General features: G+C 38.8%; 1 protein-coding gene and 1 long non-coding RNA gene across 29 annotated transcripts in view; both read left to right on the forward strand.

Annotated features, from left to right (window-relative positions):
* The window catches only part of NRXN3 (neurexin 3), a 1,553,894-nt gene that overhangs the window by 332,160 nt on the left and 1,196,378 nt on the right, over positions 1 to 25,356 (forward strand). The window lies entirely within an intron of this gene.
* LOC128316184 (uncharacterized) lies at positions 1,603 to 24,577 on the forward strand. Of its 2 annotated transcripts, XR_008299770.1 has the most exons (3): positions 1,603 to 18,469; positions 21,860 to 21,919; positions 24,383 to 24,577. It is a non-coding gene; the product is annotated as an uncharacterized LOC128316184 (long non-coding RNA). The 2 variants fall into 2 exon arrangements; XR_008299769.1 differs by having other exon boundaries at positions 21,860 to 24,577.

The following is a 25,356-nucleotide window of genomic DNA, read 5'->3' on the forward strand; positions in this document are numbered from 1 at the left end:
TCTGTGCTAGCTTTTGCTCTACCAGTTGCCTAGTCATGGGAAAAAGAACCTTAACCAGGGACTGTCAGTCTTCTCCATGGAGTCAGTCAGCTGCCCTTTAGCCTATACAGAGATAGGCTCTGGTATATCATACTGCTGCATGTCAGTGGTTCAATAATTTACCATGCAACCTGTCTATGGATTGGCATAGACAAAGAATAAGGTCTAATATGTAAAAACCTTATAAAGAAGTTAAAACTTATGGTAGCAAAGGATCTTGGAGAATTGGGGAACTTGGGAGCCATTTATGAAATGTATGCCTTTGCTAAAGACCATTTTGGCAAACCAAAGGGTCTCTACCCATCACCCTGACTCAGGAAAATCTGGGCTCTGATAATCATGAATATAATGATTGAGTTCCCCACATCTACTAGCCCACTGCAATCATTTTGATGCCTTCACAAGAAAATGATTCATTTTCATCTATCCCATGGCTACTTCCATTCCCTGTATGTTTATTTATGAAGCATTTTATTGAAGTGGTTCCCCATTATGTGAAATTTAAGACTATTTATTCATTAATTCATTTATTCAGTACAACTAATTGAGCATATACAATGTAACTGGCACTGGGAAAACAAAATAATAAACCACTATATTTGTCCTTGAAGTCATGTCTCTCTCTTTATAGAGGTTAATTATAAATTATTGTAATGCAGAGTGAGAAATATCACTGAGTCAAATGCAAAATGCTAAAGAAAATAGCAATGTCTAGGTTGGTTGGAAAGATTCACAGAGAAGGTGACATTTGTTCAGGGCCTCAAAGAATGAGTAGGAGTTTCTTAGGTGAATCAGGGGAAAGGGGGGAATATATGTGAAAGAAAGTTCATGCATGAGGACACAGAAGACATGGTACAAATTCAAAACTAGATTTCACCACTTATAAGTTGGGTATTCATTTAGGTTATTTTGAAGCCTCAATAAATATCATTACTTATAAAATATAGATAAGTTATTTCTTGTCTGCTTAAAAAGTTATATTGAGACTCAACTATCCTCATGTTTTTGAAATGAGTTTGAAAATAAGGTTGGTTGAGTTTGAAAATAGTGTGGATGGTTGTCCAACCCTTCATGAGGGGAGTAGAGAGTACACTGCTCATCACCATGGTAAAGGTTAGGGTCTGTGAGAATCACAGGGGGCAGAGGAGACACAGACATTAAAATGATGGAGCTGAGAAGTTAATCTGTTTCTTTTTTTTAATAGCTCTGCATGGAAGCTGTCAGTGGGGCTCTCTCTCAGCTAGATTTATGGCTTCTGAATGACATTGTTTTACTTTGCCATTTGGAGGCTAAACAAGGCTGGAGGGAACAAGAGTCTTATTTTCCTATCAGTGGCAAATGCATATCAATCAATGTAATTGAAGTCCAAATGGAATAATTTATGGGAGACCCATTGCATCCTCCCTTGTCTTCTTTCTCTCTTTCTTTCTGTTCCATCCTATTCTCTCCATCATCATTTCTTTCTGGCTCTTTCTGGTGTTCAGTCTTGTCTTATGATAAGCACAGACAATTAGAAAATTGTTGCTCTCACCCTTTGGCCTGCTCTCACCTTTTGGCCTCTTGATGTTTAGTTTAGTTTGGCATCAGATCCTCTCCAAAGGACACATCTTTCCAGAAAGAAATCTATCACATTTAATAGTTGCCATTTAGATATTACTCATCAGAAATAAATAGTGGAGGAAGATTCCTTATTCTTGAAAGTCATAATTAGCCAATGCTATGCAGGAGACATTCTCTACGTAGATCCCAGGGTTGATTTTTACAATGACTACTTAGCAATCAAGGATAGAAAATGAGCAACACTTATAGGCTCTTGTATTAATTATTTTGTGGGGGATAGATGTAAACTTTGGGGTGGGGCAAATCACTCAGATTTTTCTTGGAGAGATGGAATGTATACTTTTATAAAAACTTACAAAAGCTTATTATGGTGGGTGGTTTACAATGTAAGATAATAAAATGATAAAACTGAGTAAGAGGCTCACTGTCTCAGTAGATCTTATTTGTATATCTGGATGAAATTAAAAAAAAAAGGAATATGTATTCTTGGAGGATATACAATAGGCAACTTGGGGACCAGAAGAAAAAAAGAATGAAAATTACTTTATTGCCAGGTGCCTGGCTGGCTCAGTTGGTTAAGTGTCTGACTTAGGCTCAGGTCATGATCTTGTGGTTCATGAGTTTGAACCCTGCGTTAGGCTCTGTGCTTACAGCTCAGAGACTGGAGCCTGCCTCAGATTCTGTGTCTCCCTCTTTCTCTGCCCCTCCTCTGCTCTCTCTCTCTGTCAAAAATAAATAAACATTTAAAAAAAGAAAATTACTTTATTGTTGTCTTTTACTGTTTGAGAAATCCATATCACAGAGGATAATGACCCACTGCTTTTTTTAATGTTTATTTATTTATTTTGAGAGAGAGAGATAGAGAGTGAGTGGGGGAGGGGCAGAGAGAGGGAGACAGATAATTCCAAGCAGGCTCCATGCTGCCAGTGCAGAATCCTACGTGGGGCTCAAACTCACAGACTGTGAGATCATGACCTGAGCCAAGACCAAGAGTTGGTTGCTTAACCAACTCAGCCACCCAGGCACCCCTGACCCACTGCTTTTTAATCTCACTAATAAATTAGTAGAAAGGAATAGATAAAAGTGAAGAGGAATGATTTTAGTTGAACTTCAATAAAATATCCTTATTGTTTATTTTTTATATCATAGGTTTCTTAAAGTAGGGTATTTCTTATCTGACCGATATGATTTAGGTGTCGTCTTGTCACAAGGTAAAGTCTATAAAGGTGGAGGAAGTGTATGTATGTTTAAGGCAAAGGATGAATATTTATTGAGCTCATACTACTGAGTGCATACTATGAATTTTTTATATAAACTAATCTCATTTAATCAAGAGTGTGATAAGTAGGTTATTTCTACATTTATTTTATAAATGAGAAAACTGAAAACAAAAGAAGCTAAGTAACTTGATCAATGTTATGTAGCCATGATATGTCAGAGTCAGGATTTAAATCCAGGTGTATCTGACTCTAAATTCCATATTCTAAATTCTTCATATTGTACTATGATACCCAATAAATAATTGTTGACAGGCTCATCTCTATTCAAGGTAAGAGAGTGGATCCATTGTTTTCTCGTAGCCTTTTCCACAAGTATATTATCAGAAACACTTGGCTATAATGAGAATAATTTCTCGTATTATCATGGTAGTAGACATCTTTGTGTTTCCTGACTAGTATCTTTTCCCCTTTTTTGGGCAATAGCATTGTTTTCCATATGTTTCTAAAATTTTTTTAAATTTATTTTTAATTTTTAAAAAAAGTTTTTAACGTTTATTTATTTTTGAGAAACAGAGCGAAACAGAGAATGAGTGGGGGAGGAACAGAGAGAGAGGGAGACATAGAATCCAAAGCAGGTTCCAGGCACTGAGCTTTCAGCATAAAGCCCATCATGGGGCTTGAACTCACAAACCGTGAGATCATGACCCAAGCTGAAATCTGATGCTTAACCAACTGAGCCACCACATTTTTTCGGTTGAAGGTGTGAATTCCTTTCACTTCAGTTTACCTCCAGTTATAAGGCTGGGCACAGAATCTAGGCCTGATCATTCAGAATAGCCTATTCTTACAACCACAGCTCTTGATTTTTCATGTTTCCCAAGCTGATTTTACCTTCTGCTAGAGTCATTAGGGAAGATGATCCCTATCTCCTGGAGTTGTTAAGCAGGTAGGAAGCAAGACTGGGACTGCTAGTAGGAACTGTTCCCATTAATTGGAGAGAAAAAGAGATTGAGATATAAGCAATAAGAAGAGAGTCAAGCCCTAATGATATTCTTCCAGACCCTACATCTATCCACACCTGAACCTAATTATTTTTATTCTTTAAAAGCATTTGAATCTATAATGTTTTTCTTTTATCTTAGGTTTAGTTGAACCAAATTATTTTTAAAATGCACAAAAAATATGTCATTGTTATCTTATTTTGTATCCGTGGCTTGATAAATCACATATCTGTAGTCAATGAAGCAGCACTAATTACAATTGATAATAGTGGCCACAAAGTCTGATCCACACTTTGTGAAGACTTTGGCACCTGCACTAGGTCCTGGATTGTTTCTGGTTGGCCAGCAAATACCTTTAATGCCTTAGACTCTGTAATGCCTGGCAGAATGTCTGAATTTGCCTTGATTGAGCCATCTCTCCTCCCTGTGGAGGTTGCTGTAAACTCAAGGTAAAATGCCAAATGAAAATTGAGGTACTGCTTTATTGTCAATTGCACTTGTGTTCATAACTCCCAATAGCTTTCCAATCAACTTGGTTGGAGCATAGGGCTTAGTCTCAAACATAAGCAAACTCTTTCCACCCTCTGATTCAAATCTTATTTCCACCCAGTTGTAAGATCACCGTGCCCAGTAACAGATAGTAAGAAATACAAGAGAGGATGACCAGCAGGTCAGACTTTAATCAAGAGTCTAAATGTGGGTTGGGTTCCTGCACAGATAGGAAACAGTGGAGAAAGCCACACCCAAATGAAAAATTTCAAATTCAGTGCTTCCTTCAACTAGAAAACATGGCTCAATTAATGCCTTGGATTCTGTCCAGGGAATTAGATTGAGAAAAAGAAGTAAATAATCCACAGATTTGGGTACTTTAGCATCATCATCATCATCGTCATCATCATCACCATCATAATGCATGTTATCAATATACCTCATGAGTGATTTCTGACACAAAGATAAAGCAAACAGTGCTTGAGAACTGGTCTACATTCTAGGAATCACTGCACTATTCTCAGAAATCTTTATGTATGTTACTTCTTTGTCTTTATTGAATATGTTTATATTTTCACCTATATGTGGGCCATGCTCTTCTAAGATATACCATAGTGGAAAAAAAAATCTCTATATTGTGGTATAGAGATCTACTGAAGAAAAGTGCTATATGTGTGTGTTTTGCAACAGGTCAACCTATAGGATGTGTCTCTTACCAGAATCATTGAACCAGACCCAAGGTCCCCAGAGGACTACTTGAGATCATCTCTCTAACCCAGTAAATCTCAAGCTTAGGTGTACAACAGAATGCCTGGAGAACTTACTAAAAACACTGGTTCCTGGGCTCTACCCAAGACCTACTGAATCAATCTCTTCTGGTGGGGTGAGGGTGGGTAGGGCATAAGTATACTTATTTATAACACCTTTCTCAGGTGATTCTTATGTTAGTTCACAAAATAGCCCTTGGAGATCCATTTATCTTTTACCTTCAAGTTAAAAAACATCACTCTGAAATCTTATGAGCCAGATACAACTTTAACATGTATTTAAAGATGTTTGCAAAAATATATGCAACCTCTCTCAGCAAATTTTTTTGTTCAATAAACTTCATATTCAAAATATTCTGTTTCATCTCACATAAATCCCTGGCATTGCAAACTAAGTCTGTTTCCCACTGTCTGCTTATTGTTATTGTTGACATTGTTGTTTTGTGCTGTTACTGAGCCCCATGTAGGTTATGGGCCATATACATGAAGTCATGTCACAGGTATGCTTTTTTAGCTTCTTAATTCCCTATTAAGGGAATTAAGGGAATTCTTTAATTCCCCCTTCTTAATTCTATTTTTAACTTGACTTTTAATTCTAAGGTGTCTATACTCGTGATGTTTTATTGATTCTATTTTTTCTCAGTAAGATCCATTACTCAAACCTCATCTGAACCCAGGTAAAGTGATTGAAAATGACATTAAAATTAACCAGATCTTATCAATTGGTAGGGTGTAAGGGGAGAAAAGGATCATGAAAGGGGACAGAATGAGAGTCTGGGAGACTGAATGTGAATTTTAGAGGAAATGATGACTCCAATAAATGTCTTTTTTCCCCCCTCTTTTGCATTCTCCTGGAAGCTAATCCGATTGGCATAATCCTCTTAACTGCCTGTGTTCTATCAGTATTTTATCTGATCTACTTCTCTGACAATCCTTTCTATGGTTTGCTAGCTTCCACCTATTTCTGAGAACGTTTAGCTATTACAGGGGAAAATCAACTCTGTTTCTCCATTTTTATACAATTTTGGGGTTCTTGGGATGCTTAGAAAATGGAGAGACCTTTGCAAAGGCTGGATTTGTGTGAAAAGTCTGGGGACAATGTTTCCAGCTTTTAAAATTTGGTAGGGAGATATATAAACAGGCCTTCTCCCTCATCTCCAAGCTGGCTCCTGATATGCGTACCATTAGTATGGGTCAGAGGATTGTTGGTCTGAGTCAGAAGATGCAAGATAAAAGGAACCATGAACATAAAAACTGGCCCACATGCCTAGGTACTAAGAACATTGACCAGTGGATAGGCTTGACTATTTCTTTTGTTTATGCCATCAAGGAAATTAGAGCATGATGAGGGACATCTTTCACTTCCTATAGATAAGGACAGGGATTCTCTTCCTATAGACCCAACCCTATCTGTGTTCTGCTTTCTGTGGAGTATGATCTCAGGGATAAAAAGGCATGACCACTTGCCCCAGTACTTCAATACCTCTGCTTTACGTTATACCATAATTACTTCATCTAGTTGGGAATTCAAATCTCTCTAAATTAAAATACTCCTGAGAAGGGTCTAACCTTAATCCCTTTATCAGCTTACTCTGTAATTATCAATTAATACTTTAGGAAAGATTAGCTGGCAACCAATGGGAATCAAGATAGTGGTGACATAGTGAGTTCTCCTGGTTTTGCTACTCATTAGCAAGGTGACCTTGATTTTTAAGTTTCTTTAGGTCCTGGGTTTTTCATTTTTTAAGTAAAGGGGCTAGGTACTAGGATCTTGGACTTTCTTCCTATTCTGGTTCCATGAGAGAGTTCCAAATGCGTTCCTAGATTTCTAACTGGCTGGGAATAAGAGACTTCCTTCATGGCTTTCTTTATTGTGTTCCTAGAACTTAGGCCATATAATCATGGGTCTAGTGAAATGAAAAGAGTGTGGCCAGAGAGTGAAAACCACGGGAAGCCTAGATTGCCACAGAATTGCTTAGTTGCAAACCCTGAACAGCTGCATCCCAGAGATGAGTTTGCAAAGGAGGAGTTTATATGGGATGTCACAGCTCAACAGCAGAAAAATAGGCTGATACAATCAGAAAGCATGCCAGGCCATTGTGGACATCTGCCGTGCAGAATGACATCAAGTGGCTGTCTGAACACGATCTGCAATCCCTCTCTTGACTTTGAAGAGACCCCTGGGCCCCAAACTTCAAATCTGCACAGATAGCATATAGCCAGCAGGCCTGGCTTTCTCATGTCAACATGATGCAAATGTTTCTGTGGATAGAGAGCTTGGAGTCACGAGAACTGCATTCCAGTGTGATATCTTCACACACACGCATGCGCGCGCGCGCACACACACACACACACACACACACACACACAATACTATTATTACTTTGAGATTTCCTATATCCAAAGCAGTGGACTAAGTGTTTTACATACTTTATCACATTCAGGTTATGACCTTGGGTTCTTAACTTCTGTGGGCCTTCCTGTCATTATTAATAAAAATGGAACATTTCAGCCATATCCAGTAATAGTAACTAGAATTTACCAAATGCTTACTATGCACTAGACACTGGAGGAAGCCCTTTTTGTGCATTATTATATTATTTACTTATTAATCCTAAGAAGTAGGTAGGAACTATGATTATTTCCATTTTACAGGTGGTGAAGTTGAATTGGAGTAGGTGGGATTAAGCAGCACCGAATGGAATTTGTAGAAGGAAGGGGTTTCGTGTTTCTTTTCTTCCTGAATATTGCTGCTATAACCCAGAATTACCCTAAAGGGGATTTCTGTCTTTAGTTCTGATTCCACGAAGCCATTTCATCTCAGTGAAGGCCAAAAGGAAGACTCTTTGTTCTCAGCTGCATGGATGGAGGTAGTGAGGTGGACATGAGAAACAGAATCCAAGAGATGTTCTGGAGCTGGAATGAAACTGCTTGTTAAGAGTGCATGTGAATTCCAGAGTTCTGTCATGAGGAAGTCTTGTTGACTAACTTCCTAAAGTCACCAAAAATAATATCAATAAACTAAATCCATCCCTTTGTTTCTCCATACACCTTCTTTTCTGCATTGTCCTCCAGGGTTCTGTCTTATTGAGCTTTCTAAGCTTCAGTGTTCATGATCTGAAAAATACAATTAATAATACCCTTTATTGGCTGGTATGCATGTGGAGGGGAGGTAAATAGGAGAATTAAATAAGATAGCAGACATTAAAGTATTTTGTCAATGATGAACCAACATATATGTGGGGCCTAATAGTGACCATGTTGACTGATTTAGTATTTGTTACTGCTACAGGACTACATCTCTCTTATTTGAAAGAAATGCCTTCTGATATTTATTTTCTTTTCTAAAAAGATTGTGTTTTGCTAATTTTCCTCCTTCCCTGTGAAATAAAATTATATCAAGGAGAATTGAAAATTAAAAAAAAAAAGCTGTGCAGTAATTGGTAGGGAAAGGATAATGAGAAGAAAAGCAGACAACTGTCTGCTGTTTAGCATATCTGTGAGTGTGTTAATTTAATTAGAACTGCCCTGTATAAATATTAAACTCAATTCACTTTCTTTTATAGCTCCTTTGCTTTTCAAAGTATTCCCAGTTACAGATTATCTTTTTAAAATTCTTCTGTGAGTTTGAGGGAGTTAATGGCAGAAAGACAACCCAAATTTAAATGAACTGAGAGAGCTTTTCATCTTATCACACTTTGTCTCCCTCTGTTATTTTGCTTTGCCTGGCTGCTGGCCCAGAGGCAAAAGAGTGCTTGATTTTCTTGCCTTCCTAGGTAGAGGTGACGTAACAACTTCCCTTCAGTAGAATATATATTTTGTGTTGTTTTTCTAGAAGAAGAATTAGATTGTTTTATGTCTCCATGCTCCCAATCATTTGTGAAAAATCACCCAACTTTTCCAGGTCACTGGCCAGGATGTGGGATATAGTTTAGATGGTTGTTTCATTTGATTCTCCTGACAACTATTAGGTGAGAATAACATTATCCCCATTTTACAGATGAAAGTAGAGTCAGTAAGTAAGAGAGCCAATCATGTTTGAACTCAAGCATATTTTTAGTGTTACAAATGGTGTGCTTAATTCCTAGATTGCACTTTGGATAGACGTGGGATAATGGTAGTCAAACAATTGCCCATGGAATTAGTTTGAAGTGAATTCAAGAGAATCATAGAATCCCATAGGCAGAAGGGACCTGACCTCTCTTATAGAAGCTATCTTTTAGGATGAAGGCAAGGGAAGGATAGTCCTGCAAATATACAGTCAAATCCTATCTTTATTTCAAATTTTGGCATTTTGTTCATCGTGGACTTTTGCATTCATTAAAAAAATGTCGCATTAAAATATTATTTATTGACTACTGAGTAGTTTTTTGGGGTGCTCCTTTAAATTTTGTGCTCCAGATGATTAAGATACTTGTCTCAGGATATCCTTGTCTAGGATACCCTAGTCCTGGAACTGTAGAGCAGACACAATGCTAGGTAGTCTACGAGTCCTATTCCTTTATTTTTCACATGAAGAAACTGAGGCTTTAAATCACAAAACTGGTATTAATAACCCATGTCTCTTGACTCACAATTCAGTGCTCTTTGTGCTACAGAAAGTGGAGATAATAGTGTGACAGATGAGCATCAGGAGAGTGTGATCTCATAATAAAGCCTGACTAAATATACCAGGGCAAAAATGTAGAGTCCATGAACTGCACATGTCTGTTTAGCACACAATCTTCTTCTCATCCAACAAGTAGAAATAGTTGCAAATTGTAACAGGTAAACTTAGGTTAGACTGAAAGAACTACTTGACAGTGTGGAAGGTGAGGTGTACTGGCTTCTAGAAAATGGCACAAAATAAGAGTGGTAAATGCAAACATCTTAGGTTGGGTGTAAAAAAGTGGTGGGGTTGGTGGCAAACTGGGGAGAGAGACCATAAGTAGAAACAAGTTCTGTAATTTTTTGATCACTGGAGAAGCAAGGTCTTTTTTCTTTCTTTCTGGGTCTTAGACACCTGTTCAATTTCAAGTTAAAATTATTTCCTTGAAGCAACTTGAACTTAACTTGGCAGCATCTTCTCCTTCCCCATAGAAATTCCTTGTTATTGCTTCTTCTTTACCTTTGCAGTTCTAATCAGCAAGACTGCTTCCCCAGTTCTCTCTCCTTCAGTTATCTGCTCCTATAGCACTGGGTCCTATATTACAGCATTTTCGAACACATTGAGTTGGCTTTCTGCTATCCTAAAACACATGAGCTCTTTCACAATTACTGTGCAATGGCCCCATTATGGCATTTTCAGCTTCCCATGCTGGGCCATCCCATCCCCCATTAACAAATCACCTTGCAACCACATCTCCTTTTCTTGGATGACTTTTATATAGGACAACACACATTCAGACTGGGTAAGAGAATTACACAGGCAGGGGCTTTCCTTTACTCTTCAGTGAATACTCAGCATCTATTGTAGTTCTTAGCTGCAAACGTAGGAGGCCTACAATACTGTTGGATGAATAAATAATTACACAAGTGCAATTTAATTCACTCCAAATTGGGTATCTCCTAAAAATCACATAAGAATTTTGAAAATGCCAAAATGCAACACATTTCATAGCAAAACCACAGCGTGGGTAATTCGGTAGATGCAAGAAAGAAAAAAAAGCTGTGACGTTTTACATGTGGCCTGATAAACAACTAGAGCTGTGGATCCTGTCTTTTTAAACAGGCCCAACACTTGCTGGCCCTGTCCTGTGCGCATGTGGACGTTTTCAGCACCATGGATAGAGGTGCCACATTTCCTTTTATCTGTAACTACCTGAACAGCAGGATGAAGAAATACTCAGGGTTTGGGACAGGGCTCTCAGCCACTGTGGTGGAAATTACCCCCTTTTAGCAGAACATTCACTTAGAGCCTTTTTATTTCCCTTTTCCCTTGGACGAACTGCGTTTTCAGCTGTCAAGGCACTTAGGCTTTTACAGGTTGGTTTTCAGATGCCTAGAGGATGGAGGGGGGCTGCCATGGAAATTGGAATCTTCTGAGTTTTGACACTCCAGGGGAACCTCCAGTAGTGGGTGTCCCTGCTGATGGCTGGGATGTCTCTTATGCTAGGCATGACCATCATGCAAGTAACCAAGTGTAGGTAGGAGGTAGGCCCAGTTGTTCATGGAGCACTCAAGGCCATCTTTTGCCAGAGCAAAAGTTAGGAAAATTAGTAAACTCAGTTGAGATGTAACTGGTGGAATATAATATACACATCCATGAGGGTAAATTCTTCCCAAACTTACAGGCTTTACTGTATTTGGTTGTAAAACCCAAAAGTCAGATTGACTCTCAGTCCCTGTTGAATCCTTTTTAGGGATAAGGTGATAAGGCTTCCACTCTGGCCTTTCCTAAGGATTCTGTCTTCTCATTAGCTATATTCAAATGTAGATTTTTACTGAGGCACACTAAAATGACTTTTGGTAGGGGGAGGGTTCTCATTAGGTATCCTCTGAGTGTGCTTACTTTGTTTTCTACATTTGATGCCTTTCCTTTATTTTCTTGAAACATCTTTAATTTTTGCAATCTGTGTCTTCCTTTTTGCCTCATTTCTAGACATCATAAACAACCTGAGCTTGTCCTTTTCTTATGGTGATAGATGTCCTGAGCTCCTTTGGTGAGGAATCTCAGGACAGGAACTGTTAGAGATTGGCCAAATGCCAGAGCTGTCTGCCCTTTGGCCTGCACCTAGGAACAATTCCACATGGCTATTTCTGTCTGTGTCCCAGATTCAAAAAAATGGGAGATGTTTTCTTCCTACACCTTATGTCAATCTCCATCTCAGCATCCAATTGCTATAATCGTAGAACCAGAGATCTCCCAGTCTGGGTATTTGCACATCACGATGAGAATCACTAAAACTAAGATTGCCTGATGAAAGAGTAGGAGTAGAAATTTTACCTGAACTACAAATTACCTTATAATGTTGGCTTGAGAGAGAATTTAGGGTTTACCAAGGGGCATATATGTTTTGTTTGTTTGTTTTTACGAAAGAGCTCATGATATAGTTCATGTTATCCACCTGTATCTGTTATCTACCTGCACAGATCCAAACTGAATCAGAGTGACTTTACCTTTTAGGCTTATGCTGGTACCTACTGTTGGCCTTTAGTGTCTGATAGGATATTTGGAACCCTCCATGAGTTGTGGGGAGAGGACTCCATTAGGTGGTAGATTAAGGCCAGACTTCTCTAACGTGCTTACTTTCTTTTTATCCTTAGGAATACTGTGGACAATTTGAGACTGTATTTTATGCTTCTTTTTAAGAAGGCAAATCTTTTGGGGGGAAAGTCCTATGAATGAATTTAGAAATGGCCTTTCTTATACTAGGTTGGCATGCTAAAATGAAGGGCTCTCTCTCTCCTCCTCAGGGGTGGCCTAAATAAATCCCATTCTATATTGTCAACCTCCACTCATCTTAGAATAGTATTTATCCTCTCCTGCTCCTAGTTAATATGATAGCAAACATTGGTCATGCGTGGGCCCAGAGTAGCCATATCAAGAGGCATGGAGATAGTATGAGAATAGGAAGAACTCAATATATGCTTTTGTATTTTGTATTAATAATCATTCTCAAACAGGCTTTTACACACACCACAGTCACTTTAAATCTTCATTATAACCCTGTGGAATTGTAAGGATCATCTTCAACCTCATCAGGGCCCTCAGCATTTTCATTCAACATTCTACGTTGTGGTGGTCCCTCCTTCCATGTCCTTCAATGATGGTTCCAAAATATCACCACTCTCCTATTTCCCTTGTTCAACCCTCAATTTCATTGGAAAATCTTACTTCTAAATCTGGAGAAAGTTGATACTATGTTGTGGTGTGTCTTTTAATTCTCCAGCTTCCTTTTATGTATAAACTCTTTTTCTAATTTGTTCTTATGTCCTTTTCTTTAGGCTTAGATGTTCCTTCTCTGGGTCAAGACCAGTTGCTTCTATCTTTCAGGACCTTTCTCTCTAAGTTACCCTGCACCCACTGCATGATCTGCAGCCTCTCCCTCTCTACTTGGCTTCATTCTGTCAGCTTAGAATAGCCTTTCCCATCTTCCCACCTACCAAATTTCCCCTGTGACCTCACATCTCTTTAGCTCCTAACTTGCTTCTTTTTGCTTTCTTCTTATTTCTTTTTTGCTCCTCCTCCTTCTTTTAAAATCCAAACCACCATTCATTATCCAACTCATTAAAATCTGAATTTTCTTTTTTTCAGATCCAGTGAATTTTCCTTAGGCCAATGATTTATCTTCTCACCAAACTAGATATTCCTCCAATATTTGCCATTTTTTAATGTGGCACCACTATTATCCAGCTAGCTACTCGAAAAACTTCACCTTGCCCCTTTTCACATCTTCTGTAAACAACCAACCTCCATTTATTATTTCTTCCTTAAGAGCTCTCAATTCCGTCTTTTCCCCTCTATTCCTACTACCACCACCTCTGTTCACATCTATATACATATAGTCTCTTACTCTCCCACTGCATCAACCTCCTATTATCTGTGCCTCTAATCCTTGCCTGTTGAAGTCCATCCTCCATATAACTAGTATACATCACCACACATTAACCAGGTGAAATGAAGAGCTGCCCTGATTAAAACCCTCGTCACCTCTCTATTGCCTATAGGATTATGTCCAGTTGTCTTCACAAGATCCTCTACAGTATGGCTACCAACTTTCCAGCCTTTTGTTCCCACCAACCCTTACCTTACTTTTTATCTTCCAGCAATACCCAGTTGTTGGTAGTTCCTTGGATTTGATATATTGTTTCTCAGATCCATGGTTTGCTTGAGGTTTCCCCTCTGCCAGCATTGGCCTTTCCCTACTTGCATAGTTAATTCATAGAGATCCTTTAAGAATCAGCTCAGGTATCACTTCTCCAGAAAGCCCTCCCTAATGTTTCTCCCATGCTTTCCATCTCTTACCATACAGCATTAGTTACCCTCCTTTCTGTTGGATAAAATACTGTGCATATGGCTACTATTGCACTCATGGTATTGAATTATGATTATCTCTTCCTGTATTTACTCTCCTCAATATGTCTCCATATTCCCTCAGTGCATCATTTGCATCTCTAGCACTGAGCAGAGTTCTTGACACACAGGAGGTGCTAAATAGATGTAAGTTTAATACATTTATGCCAAATTTAGAGCAGGTTGAAGAAACTGAGTCTTTTCCTGTGAAGTAAGGGGAAATTTGAGGGGCAGTGGGTTGAAAAAATTTTATCGTTTTTGTGGCTTATTTGTCCATTTAATGGAAATTCTGATTTAAACCAAATGACTTCAAGAGTCTTTAGTGAATTTTTCACCACTGGGAAATAATGAGGAAACAGGGAGTTGTCCTCTCCTCTTTTGAATATCACGGAATCCCATTATGAAAACTTTATACCTACGATGGTATTTTCTACCAAGACTAAGATGAATAAGAAGAAATGTTCACTAACAATAATGACTATAGACAAATGCTGTCAGCGGGAGGAAAATGGCAATCACAGATGTCGGTGGACTTACGAAGGCCATGCCGAATTTTATACAAAGGTAAACTTTATAAAATAAGATTTTAGTGAATGTTGTAATCGTATTCTGAAAGTAGAGTACGTGTGAAATGTGCTTGTGATTGCCCAATGCATAAAGAATACATGATAAAGCAACGAGGAATGGAGATGCCGCAGAGCAGCTAGCCAGATGCAGTCATTCTTATTTCTTTAACCTTTGTTTCTGGATCCTGTTTTGTTTGAGTCATTGTCAAGGCATCCCACAGAGCCATTTCCCATTTTCTTTCTCTTTAGTATGTAAAGTTCTAAACCAGATTCTGATGTAGAATTCCCAGAAGGTCACTATGCTACATTCCTGTTCAGCATTCCTGGGGTTACATTTCCCTTTACAAAAGGTAGCATTTCTGTATTCCACTAGGACCCCTAGATTCTCCTCTTCTGTTTTCTTTGATATTCACTAAAACACAGGTGCTCTACAACCTGTATTTGTGCAGGTTTTGTAGTAGGCAATTATGTGAGCTTTTAGTGATAATGCTTATTTGTACATTAATCATGGTTTCACTTTAAAAATTAGTTTTTCTTCCCCTTCCCCATTTGTATATGTACACAAATGAATACAAACAAGGAAAGACCTGATTGTTCCTTTGTTATAAGTAAAGACCATCTAATCATAATGAAGCACATTTAATAATTGTGTATAATGAGCAAATTAGAGCAATAATGCGAGGAAATGAGAGCCAATTTCTTGAAATGTTTGTCTTATCTTTTAATTGAAAAAAAGAATTCTCTTTTTCCCCTCAAGTAGAGTGAGACCGACTTCTCAGCTGCCCTACTTCTGCCAAATATGAAGGTATCAGACATTCTGCTTCTCTAATGTTTGTTGGGTGCATCCTGGAGGGAGGGTGGGAAGAGGAAGGAAAAATATCTATTGAATTTGGGGCTTAGTTTCACTATGGGTTATGTGGCAAACTGATTTCAGTAGGACCTATCCATTCATACCTGTATTATTCTTAGGATCAGGCAACAAAATGATTAAAAGTTTAATGATTAAAAGCTGAAGCTTTTTGGGCTCTGTGCTGACTGCTTGGAGCCTGGAACCTGTTTCAGATTCTGTGTCTCCCTCTCTCTCTCTGCTCCTCCCCCACTCATGCTTTCTCTCTCTCCCTCTCTCTCTCTCTCTCTCTTTCTCTCTCTCAAAAATAAATAAACATTAAGTTTTTTTTAAAGCTGAAGCTGTGGTGTTTAGAAAGACTAGATTCCTGGTCCTTGGCTTTGCCACTGTACTAATTTGTGACTTTGGGAAATTACGTAAAATTTCCAAGATTTAGTTATTCTAACATGACAGTACCCACATCACGTTTTTTGTGAACACTTAATGTGGTAGTGCTTACTTCAGTGGCTGGCATATAGACAGGGTGCAGTGAATATTCTCTATGAGAAAAAGGAGGAGAGGAAGTGAGTAAGAAGTTCAAGGATAATATGATATAGTTGAAAGAAGGTGGGATTAGGTATTTAAATCCTGTATTCATTTCCTACTAGCTGTATTATGATGGATAACTTTGAGGGCCATCATTTTCCAAATCTAGAAGAAAAAAGGGATATTCATGCTTATTTGTAGTTCTAAGGATTAAGTGTGACAATGTATGCGTAGGTGTCCAGTTGCCTAGTGCTGTATCTTTCTGTTAGTAGGAACTAAGAAAATGCTAATTTTGGTGGTGTGCTACTGATGTTGAACAGAGCTTAGCTCTGATTTATACTATTCCCAAATGACATTTTATAGTATGAATCCACGTGTCCTGTGCTGTTCAACGTTGCCATCATACTCCCAATTCCTAATTCTCAGAGCAAAATTTGATGCTGGAGAGCATTTCATGGTATAACAATTGCTGTTAGAGTACCTCCCATGTCCTCTTATTCTTACCACTGCAAAGCACACCAGTCCAACATCTATCAGCACATAGGGTTCTCTGCCTGGGGGTGGGGCTTTTTCTTGCCACTAGGCCCCACTTTGCCAAAGTGCAGAGGAATTAACGGCCTCTTTCCCCAGTATCCCCTAACCAATGAGTGGTGGTGTTTTTCACTGGCTCCTAGACTCCATTTTCCCTTAGTAATATGTGGCTAATATTAGCATGTAGGTGGTAATACACCCTATATTGTCCACTGTCCCATCCTTATATCACTCACATGTCATCTTATGCAAAACATTACTTGCATTTCAACCCTGGTCTCAAAATTTGCTTCTGAAGAAACTCAAACTGGATACATGGCTACCCCAATAAGACAGCCCAGTGATGCTTTTGGATAATTATTATATAAAGATCTTTAGGATTTTTTTCTGTAGGAAGCTGCTTACAACAGAACTAGTTCCATCTGGTCTGAGGCTTAATGATAGGTTTGAATAAATATGACTGGGGGCCTATTGAATCTTTTTGTAAAATCATACCTTTCTGAATACCTGTCAGTGTGCTTGGGTTGCTAGGGACTATGAGAATCTTACTGACCTTCTTTATCAGAAGGACATTGTGGGATCGGGATATGAGTGGGTGAAATAGGATCATCACACTGATTCCAGGGTTAAGGTTAGGGCTTAAGGTTGTTCTGGGGACGTCTGGCTTCATGTGAGATTTTGAGGGCCATTGTAGTCCCAAATGCACTTAGGCTTTATAGCATCCTTCCAATTAAGGATTCTCTTAAACTGGCTGCTCTGATTTAAGGTGATCTTTATGTCTATGATCAGTGGAGGAACAGGTTGGCCCTAGGGAAGGTGGAGGCAATATGGCCAGATGTCCATTTCCTATAATCTTTCTAGATTTAGCCAACTAGTATGATACAGTCCTGGCCTGAGGTCATGAATGGGCTTTTCAGGGTTCATAACCAGCCTGATATTTTATACAAAGGTTTGTATTTATGTGCATTTTTTTCTGGGGAAGAAGTCATGAGCTTTTGTATTTTAATAGGGGTCATCAGCATATTAAAAACCACCTCAGCTTGATGTCTAATTTTAGGATTATTTGAAGGAATTTTTTTTTAGCACTGATCTTATCAATTGTAATAATAATGTTTCTTGGGGGTTCCAGGAGGGCTCAGACCTGGAGCTTTGGGACCCAGAACTCAATGGTTGCCTCATAAGGCATCATCTCTTTTACATGTCCATGTTTGCTCAAATGTCCTGCAGGTTCCTGCAGGTCTCTCACCTATTGGTGGCAGAGAAGCCCCAGGGCACAAAATGAGACCTACAGGATACAGCTGAGACAAAGTGCTATAGCATTCTACCTACATGCAGCTGTTTGCAGGAGCAATCATTGGGGTGTAGGGGTGAACAGAGAGGGTATGCTGCAGGGCATGGAAGTTGTCTGGTAGACCTTTTCCACGCGAGTACCCCCCTCATTGAGGCCATATTCATCTTAACATTGTTGTTGGCACATATGAATCATAAGAAAGAAGAAATGTGGTGGAGATTTGAACTTTGTATCAGGAAAGGTACATTCCCACAAACTATCTTATTTGATTCTCAAATCGTCTTCTGGGTTATGTAGAGTATATAGTGGAATTCCTTTTTTTTTTTTTTTTTTTTTTTTACAAACAAGTAAGTTATGGCTCACAGGGGCTAGATGAGGATTGACAGGGGTCCCATAGTTAATACATCATAGAACCTATTGCTTCTTTTCTTCGAAGTTTTCTATGACATCATTCTGCTCTCTGGCAACACATCATTGGCAAAGAAAAATAGTTCAGAGAAAGATATGTTGATGGGTGTTCCATAGTTTCACCATCTTATTGGGAGAACACACATTTATGACCTGCCAAATGTTAAACATTAGGAATTTTGCTTGCAACTGGTTTGATCTCCAGCATGGATAGAGGTGGCAGCAGAGAGGTGAGTGGAGAGAGGTCACCCAAGACACTGCAGGGGGATTCTGGGCAGGCATAGGTCTTGGGTTCCCAAGTTGTCAGCTAAGCCTGCTTTTGCTGTGGCACCTTCACAGGCTGCCATGGAGCCCAGTTGATTTTAAAAACTCATTTCCATTGTTTTCTCCCTTAATGATAGTTTTAGATGTTGATTTATTGGCATTGCTACAGATGTGATTTAACTATGGTGTTACTGATGAACGGTTTCTCTTCTTGGAAAATTTAGAAGGAAGGTGGAGAGTCTGGGAGAGCCAAGATAGACAGGAGCAATAGGCTGCACTGCCAATGGATACTTTGTGCTCTGGCATCAAAAGAAGGCACATGCAGGGAGGTCTTTGAGACTAAGCCTACAAGATATTCCTACTTGCCTTGGTTAAGGTTGCAAGCAACAGAACTTAATGCAACAGGGAATATACTGAGAGGCTAGAGACCAGATGGAAATGAATAGATACACACATTTTTCAGTTCAGTGTCTTACAGAATGGGATACTCTATGCTTATTTTGCATCTTGATTTCCTTTCTAGATAAAATTTTATTGTAGTATACAGAATAAATACAAAAGAACTTGCAAAATATTTATATGGTTTGAAGAATAGCAAAGCAAACATTTGTTTGAGATCAGTCCTATGCTTCTCTTTACACATTTTGTTTTCCTTGCTTAAATTTACCTCATGGAAATCCCTCTATGTCAAAAGCAGAGCTCTAATTGACTCTTTTTAAGGGGTGCATAATACTCTATTGTGAGGATGTATCATATATATGGCATTCCTCTATTAATTATAATTTTATTGACAGCTTTTTAGTCTACCATGCATGATGTTGCAGTAACTGTCCCTGTGCTATTTGCACCTGGTGCTTTTGTCTCTATGGGATAGTCTGGGAGTGGGATTGATGAATAGGAGGGGATATGAATAAACGTAATCATACTATTTCACAAGTGTTACCTCCAGCTGTGTGTGAGAACAGCCTTCACACACATCCCTGATAGGAATTGAGGCTATTGCTCTTTTTAATTGTGCCAGGCTGAGGAGTGCCAAATATCTCGTTGTTATTTTATTTAATTTAAAATTTACTTATTTGTTTTGAGAGAGAGAGAAAGAGAGAGAGAGGAGAGAGAGAGGATGAGCAGGGAGGAACAGAGAGAGGGAAAGAGAATCCCAAGCAGGCTCCGTGCTGTCAGTGTATCCAGCCTGATGTCCGGCTCTATCCCAGGAACCATGATCATGACCTGAGCTGAAATCAAGAATCAGTTGCTAAGATGACTGAGCCACCCACACGCCCCTCTCCACTCTCGTTGTTATTTCAATTGTGAATCTGAGCATCTCTGCATTTGTTTGTAGGTCATCCAGCTGAGTACTTCTGTGAAGGGACTATTCATGGCTTTTGCTCATTTCTTCAGTGGAGATGTTTGTTTTACCTTGTCTTTTCAATGTCCACTACTTGTTTATTTTGTTGACGGGGTATGTTTTTCCATCAAATGTGTTATTTTTTATGCAGTTAAACATCTGTTGTTGTTTTTTTTTTAAATGTATAGCTTCTGGGTTTCCAGTCTTGATAGAGAATGTTTCCTCCATCCTCATTTCTAAAGGGCCTGATTAGTTACTTAGGTTGTCAAAATTAAAAAAGAATAGTTTTACTTTTTACATTTAAATCTTAAGCTACGTGGAAATTTTTGTGTTTAGTATAAGCTGGAGGTCCACATGAATTTTCTTTCTAATGATAATTATAATAATGATAGCTAATGCTTTCCTGAGCGTTCCTTGTGTGCTGCACTCTTACACAAGTGCTTTGTGTATATTAACTAATTTTAATCCTGTTTCTCATAACTCCAAAACACACATTTTCTTACTTATCCCCATTTTTCAGATAAGGAAAAATAAGACACAGAGAAGCTGAGTAAGTTCAAAGGTCATACAAAGGTGGAGTGGTAAAAGTGGGATGTAAACCCAGGGAATATGGCTGTGAGGTCCATACTCCTGCTATAGCTTCTTGCTTGGGTTAACTAGTGAGCCAGGACTATTTGTTAAATAATCCATTTTTTTCCCATTGAATTGCATTACTGCTTTTGTCCTTTATTAAATTTTCATGAACACCAGAGTCTATTTCTATATTCTCTATTCTATTCCCTGATCTATTCTCCTCTTCCTATAATAATTCCTTATTGATTTGATTATAGTAGCTGTATAATGTCAGACATCTATATAGTCCAGTCCTCTCTCCTTCTTTTATCATTCATTTGATGACTCTTTTGTAGACATTCATTCCTCCATATATAATTTATGTTCATTTTATTTAATTAAAATATCTGGTGATATTCTAACTGAAATTGCATTAAATTAATATATTAATTTGGGGATAATTGGCATATTCATGTTAAATATTCCAATTTAAAACATAGCATACTTTTCTCTTCATTCAGATATTTCATATTTTCCAGTAAGATATGATACTTTCCTCTGTGTTGCCCTCTGCATTTTTTAGTTAAATTTATTCATAAATATTTTAAAGTTTTAATTGATGTCATCAATTAAATATTTTTCTCCCATTTCTATTTTTTCATGATTATTACTAGTTTAGAGAAAGAAGCATTGATTTTGTATATTTATTTTATATGCAATCAATATGATGAAAGCTATCAATGTAATCTTTTTTATTAATGAATTAAAATGATCATATCAATACAGGCTGAAACAGCATTGATAAATTTCAGCAACCATTCTTAATCAAATCTAGGTAAGATGGAAATAAAAGATCATTGTTTAGATACATAAAGATTATTTACTAAAAACCACAGCAGATCTGACAAACATAAGAATCATTGCATTAAAATTAGAAAGTATTCAGAGATTGTGTTACCAGTAATAAACATTACATTTGCTATAACCTCCAAGGTAAAAAAAAAAAAAAGAAAATAAAATAATTGGTATAAATATCAGAAAAGTAGAGTTAAAATATCTCTCTTTGCTGATGCTATGATTGCATATCAAGAAATCTAAGCAACTCTGGTTAAAAACTTGCTGACTGAAAGAGATAATTTGGTCAGCTGGACAGGTCTATAAGCTAAGAATATAATTCCAAAAGCTTTCTCTATTCTATCAATAATTAACCATTTTTATTTTCAAAGTTCAAATTCTAGAGAAGGAGCATCTCATTGCCCTAGCTTGGATCATTTCCCACCCCTTGGCTAGGGAGGTGGAATCTTCTTACAACAGCCCCAGTAGACTCAGGGGAACAAGTGTGATTACTCAAGGAGAAAGATTTGAGGGTCAGATTTTTTTTTTTTGTAAGCTGTAATATGTGTTATTTTTTGGTCAGAGAAATCAGGTCCAGTCTAACCAGTTCTATCCTCTTGCCTAGAGGATGCTTTGCTTCCCTGTTTCAACTCTACACAGCATCCAGGACCATGTCTTATACCTAGTAAGTAGGTCTTTGTTAATCCAAACAAAACTATTTATGGCTTTACTGTTACTATTCCCTTATTCCCTTTCCCCAGGATGCCCTTCCTCCTTCTCTCTCTGTTCACTTGCTAACTTTTATTTTTAAAGCTTCAGCTCATGTGTCATCTCTTCTGGAAAGCCCTTCCTGAGCCCATACTCCCAGTGTATATTAGACGTCCCCTTCAAAATTGCTACAACACCCTGTGTGCATCAAGCTTGCCACACTGATTCAGATAATTATCTGTTCATTTGTCTGCTGCCTCCATTAGACTGTCAATGCCTCATCAGTGTGCTCAGCTTCTGGGGCATGGAATGGTACACAGGTGACCCCAGTGAGTATTTTCTGAATAAATGAATAAATGTATGAATGAACCAAGCAAGGCTTTGTTAGCAGTGATGTTGGTCCTATCTTTTCATAATTTGTGGTCTAATTTTACCTTTTCTCTTCCAATTCCATTAACCTCCCAGCTCTTGTCTCTGATGAGGATGCTGGGTAAATGCTCGGTGAACTTTTAAACTGCAATACATTTCTTCCTTGCATCCTGGGTCTTGTATCCTTGTCTTTCATCTGTTTATTCCGATCTTGTTTGAACATTAAGCTGCTTCCACTGCCCCTATCTTATCACCCTCACTCTCCCTGTTGGGAGACTGCTATTTAATAAAATAAGAGCCTCTTGGAATCTTTGACTTATTAAAGAGGACTTCTAAAGGACAAGACAGAATTGGTTCTGCAAGCTGCTACTACCATGGCCTTCTTTTTCTCTTGGTTTCTCCCTGACAGCTTGCCATTTGTGCATCCTTGGTGCAACTGGGGTGTTGGTGTCCAAAAGAGGACTATGTACTGAAGTCACTCACATTCAATTATTAGGGAAGTTCAAATGACCATTCTTTTGATAGTAATTGTGTTTTAAAAGAAAACAAGAGTGAACGTTAAAAACAAAAACAAAAAATCCACACCAGAATTTTAGGTAAGCATCAGTTGGGAAGATACTTTGGGGTGAGTAGGCCATTATTAGTAAAGTTCAACTTGCTCCACAGAAGGGACTGAGAGTCCTGCCTGGTATGCCTGAGGACAGCCTTGCATGGCATGGAGATTAGACTGGAGGTAGTACAGGACATGTGGATTCAGAGGTTGGAGGACAAGTCTAAGTTCTACCTGTGTACCACCGTGTGACCTTAAATAGTTCATGTGACCTTTCTGAGCTTCAGTGTCCTCCTCTGTAAAATGAGGACTGCAATACGTATCTATATAGTCACTCTTGTGAGTAGCAAGTGAGATAACAGATGTAAAGCCTTTAGGAGTCAATGAAGTGTAATGGTAGAGTGTGAGGGTTACACGGTCTGATTGGTTGGGTTCAGACTCTGGGCCTGACATTAACTAAGTGTCAATGACCTTGTCCACATTTCTAACCTCTGTTTTCCTCAATTTCTCTCTCCATATCATAAGGGTCATATAGAACCCCTTGTAGGTGGTTAAAGATGAGATGAAATAATTTGTTTCATGCATGAGTGGCACATAGCACTCAGTTGGTGAGGCTCTCATCATCAAAGCTACAACAGACAAATGTAAGGCCCTGTGTCACCAGGGCCAGTGTAAACCTTTTCCTTGGCCTTAGCTGAAGGATTGAGACTTGCTTTATTTTTATTTATGAGTGGACCTATTAAACCCAGCTCCAGTTTATTTTCTCCCCCTTACCTCTGTGTATGCCCCTTTTTCTAATCCAGATGCAGAACTTTGCCTTACTGATTTCCACGAGAAATTCCACACTCACTCTCCCTCTTCTATTTTCCCTTTATCCCCTCCCTCTCCTTGTCCCTCCATTTTCCTCTCTTCTTTTCTACTCCTACCCTTCCTCTCCCCTTTTATCTCTCCCTCTTTCTGCACGCCCCCCCCCCCCACTTCCACCACCCCTGTCCTTCCCTGGGGCTCCCACATTACCCTTTGCTGTAAGTGGGCTCATGAAAATATCTTTGTGTTTTAACAAGGGCATGTCTCTCCCTAAGGAAAAAAAGATCATACTGCTGCTAAGACAGTAACGTTTTCTTCTCATTATAAAATAGTAGGGCTGCATGTGCCCTTAGAGATCAAGTAACTCAGAGGTTCTCAGACACGGCCAGTTGGTCATGAAACCCTGGGCAGCATTTAAAAAGCTGGGCCCTGCCCCAGTGATGCTGGATCAGTAGGTCAGAATTGGGACGTGGTTTTTGTGTGTGGTGTCCCAGAATATATTTATTTTAATTCAGGAGGGCTTGGATTTCAGTCCTCATTCCACTGTTTGCTAACAGAATTATCTTGGGTGAGGTACTAAAACTTCCAGAGCCTTGGGAATATCTCTTAGATATGGAAAATAATTCCTTCCTCAAATAACAAGTAGTAAGCTGCAGACTGGTCACATAGTAGGCGTTAACAATTGTTTCTTTTCTTCCTTCCTTGGGTGAACAGTATAGAATCCTGATTACCTCTACACACACAGGGTGAGGATGGAAGAAAGTGTCCTTGTCGTACATCTTGGAAAGGGAGAAGGGCTAGCTAGCCTCATCAGAGCCACTAAGGATCCCCACCCAGCTGTCTCCAAGAAGTCCCAGGAACAGGCATTGAGTCAGGAAACAAAAATAAACAACACTTATTGTGAATTTACTTTCTCAGGACTATTCCATTTTATCTCTGCAACAACCCAGTGGAGAAAATACTGTTGTTATTATTTTTAACCACATAGACAGTAAAATGTCTGCAGGCAGAGTTTTTGTTTTCATTTTAGTCTACTGTTTACAAGTCTGGATCATTTACCCCATCCCTTGTTTAACGTGTTCAGATCCCAAATAGGTATTGAGGGGTCTTAGATTCACTCCAACCATAATGTATCGGGCACCTCACACAGAATTGCTGGTAGCTAGTGTGAGGAGCCCCAAGAATGAAGAATGTGAAGTTGTGACTATCTGGGCTTCATTTTATTTGCTGCTTGAAACACCTGACCACTGACCATTGAGCCCTGCTACACAGTTCCCGCTGATTCTGAGACCCACTCTTTTCAGTGCTTCCCACATTGTGTTTGCCTCCAAACCTTAGCCCCAGAAATTTTGTTCTTCCCCTTGCTCCATCTACCCCTCCCTTCTTAGACTTGCAGGAAAAGATCCAGGGAGGCCATTCATTGGAGGCTTGACAGTGGTGCTTTTTCTTTGAGGAGGAGGAACACTTGTGATTTCATGATAACAAAGTTCCAATTTGGGTAAGTCCAGGGAGCCGAGATGCTTTGTCACAAGTTCTGTATTTCTACCCCTCCCCAGTCCCCATGTCCCAGCCAGTGTGTTTAAATCTTGCTCATTTTCTTTCTTCATTGCCCATTTAGTTTTGTCTTTAAACTCACTGTCCAAATGACTGCCCCAGTTAGCTGTGCACACAGAAACTGGCTTATTAAC

This window comes from Acinonyx jubatus, chromosome B3, assembly GCF_027475565.1.
Source record: "Acinonyx jubatus isolate Ajub_Pintada_27869175 chromosome B3, VMU_Ajub_asm_v1.0, whole genome shotgun sequence".
NCBI lineage: Eukaryota > Metazoa > Chordata > Mammalia > Carnivora > Felidae > Acinonyx > Acinonyx jubatus.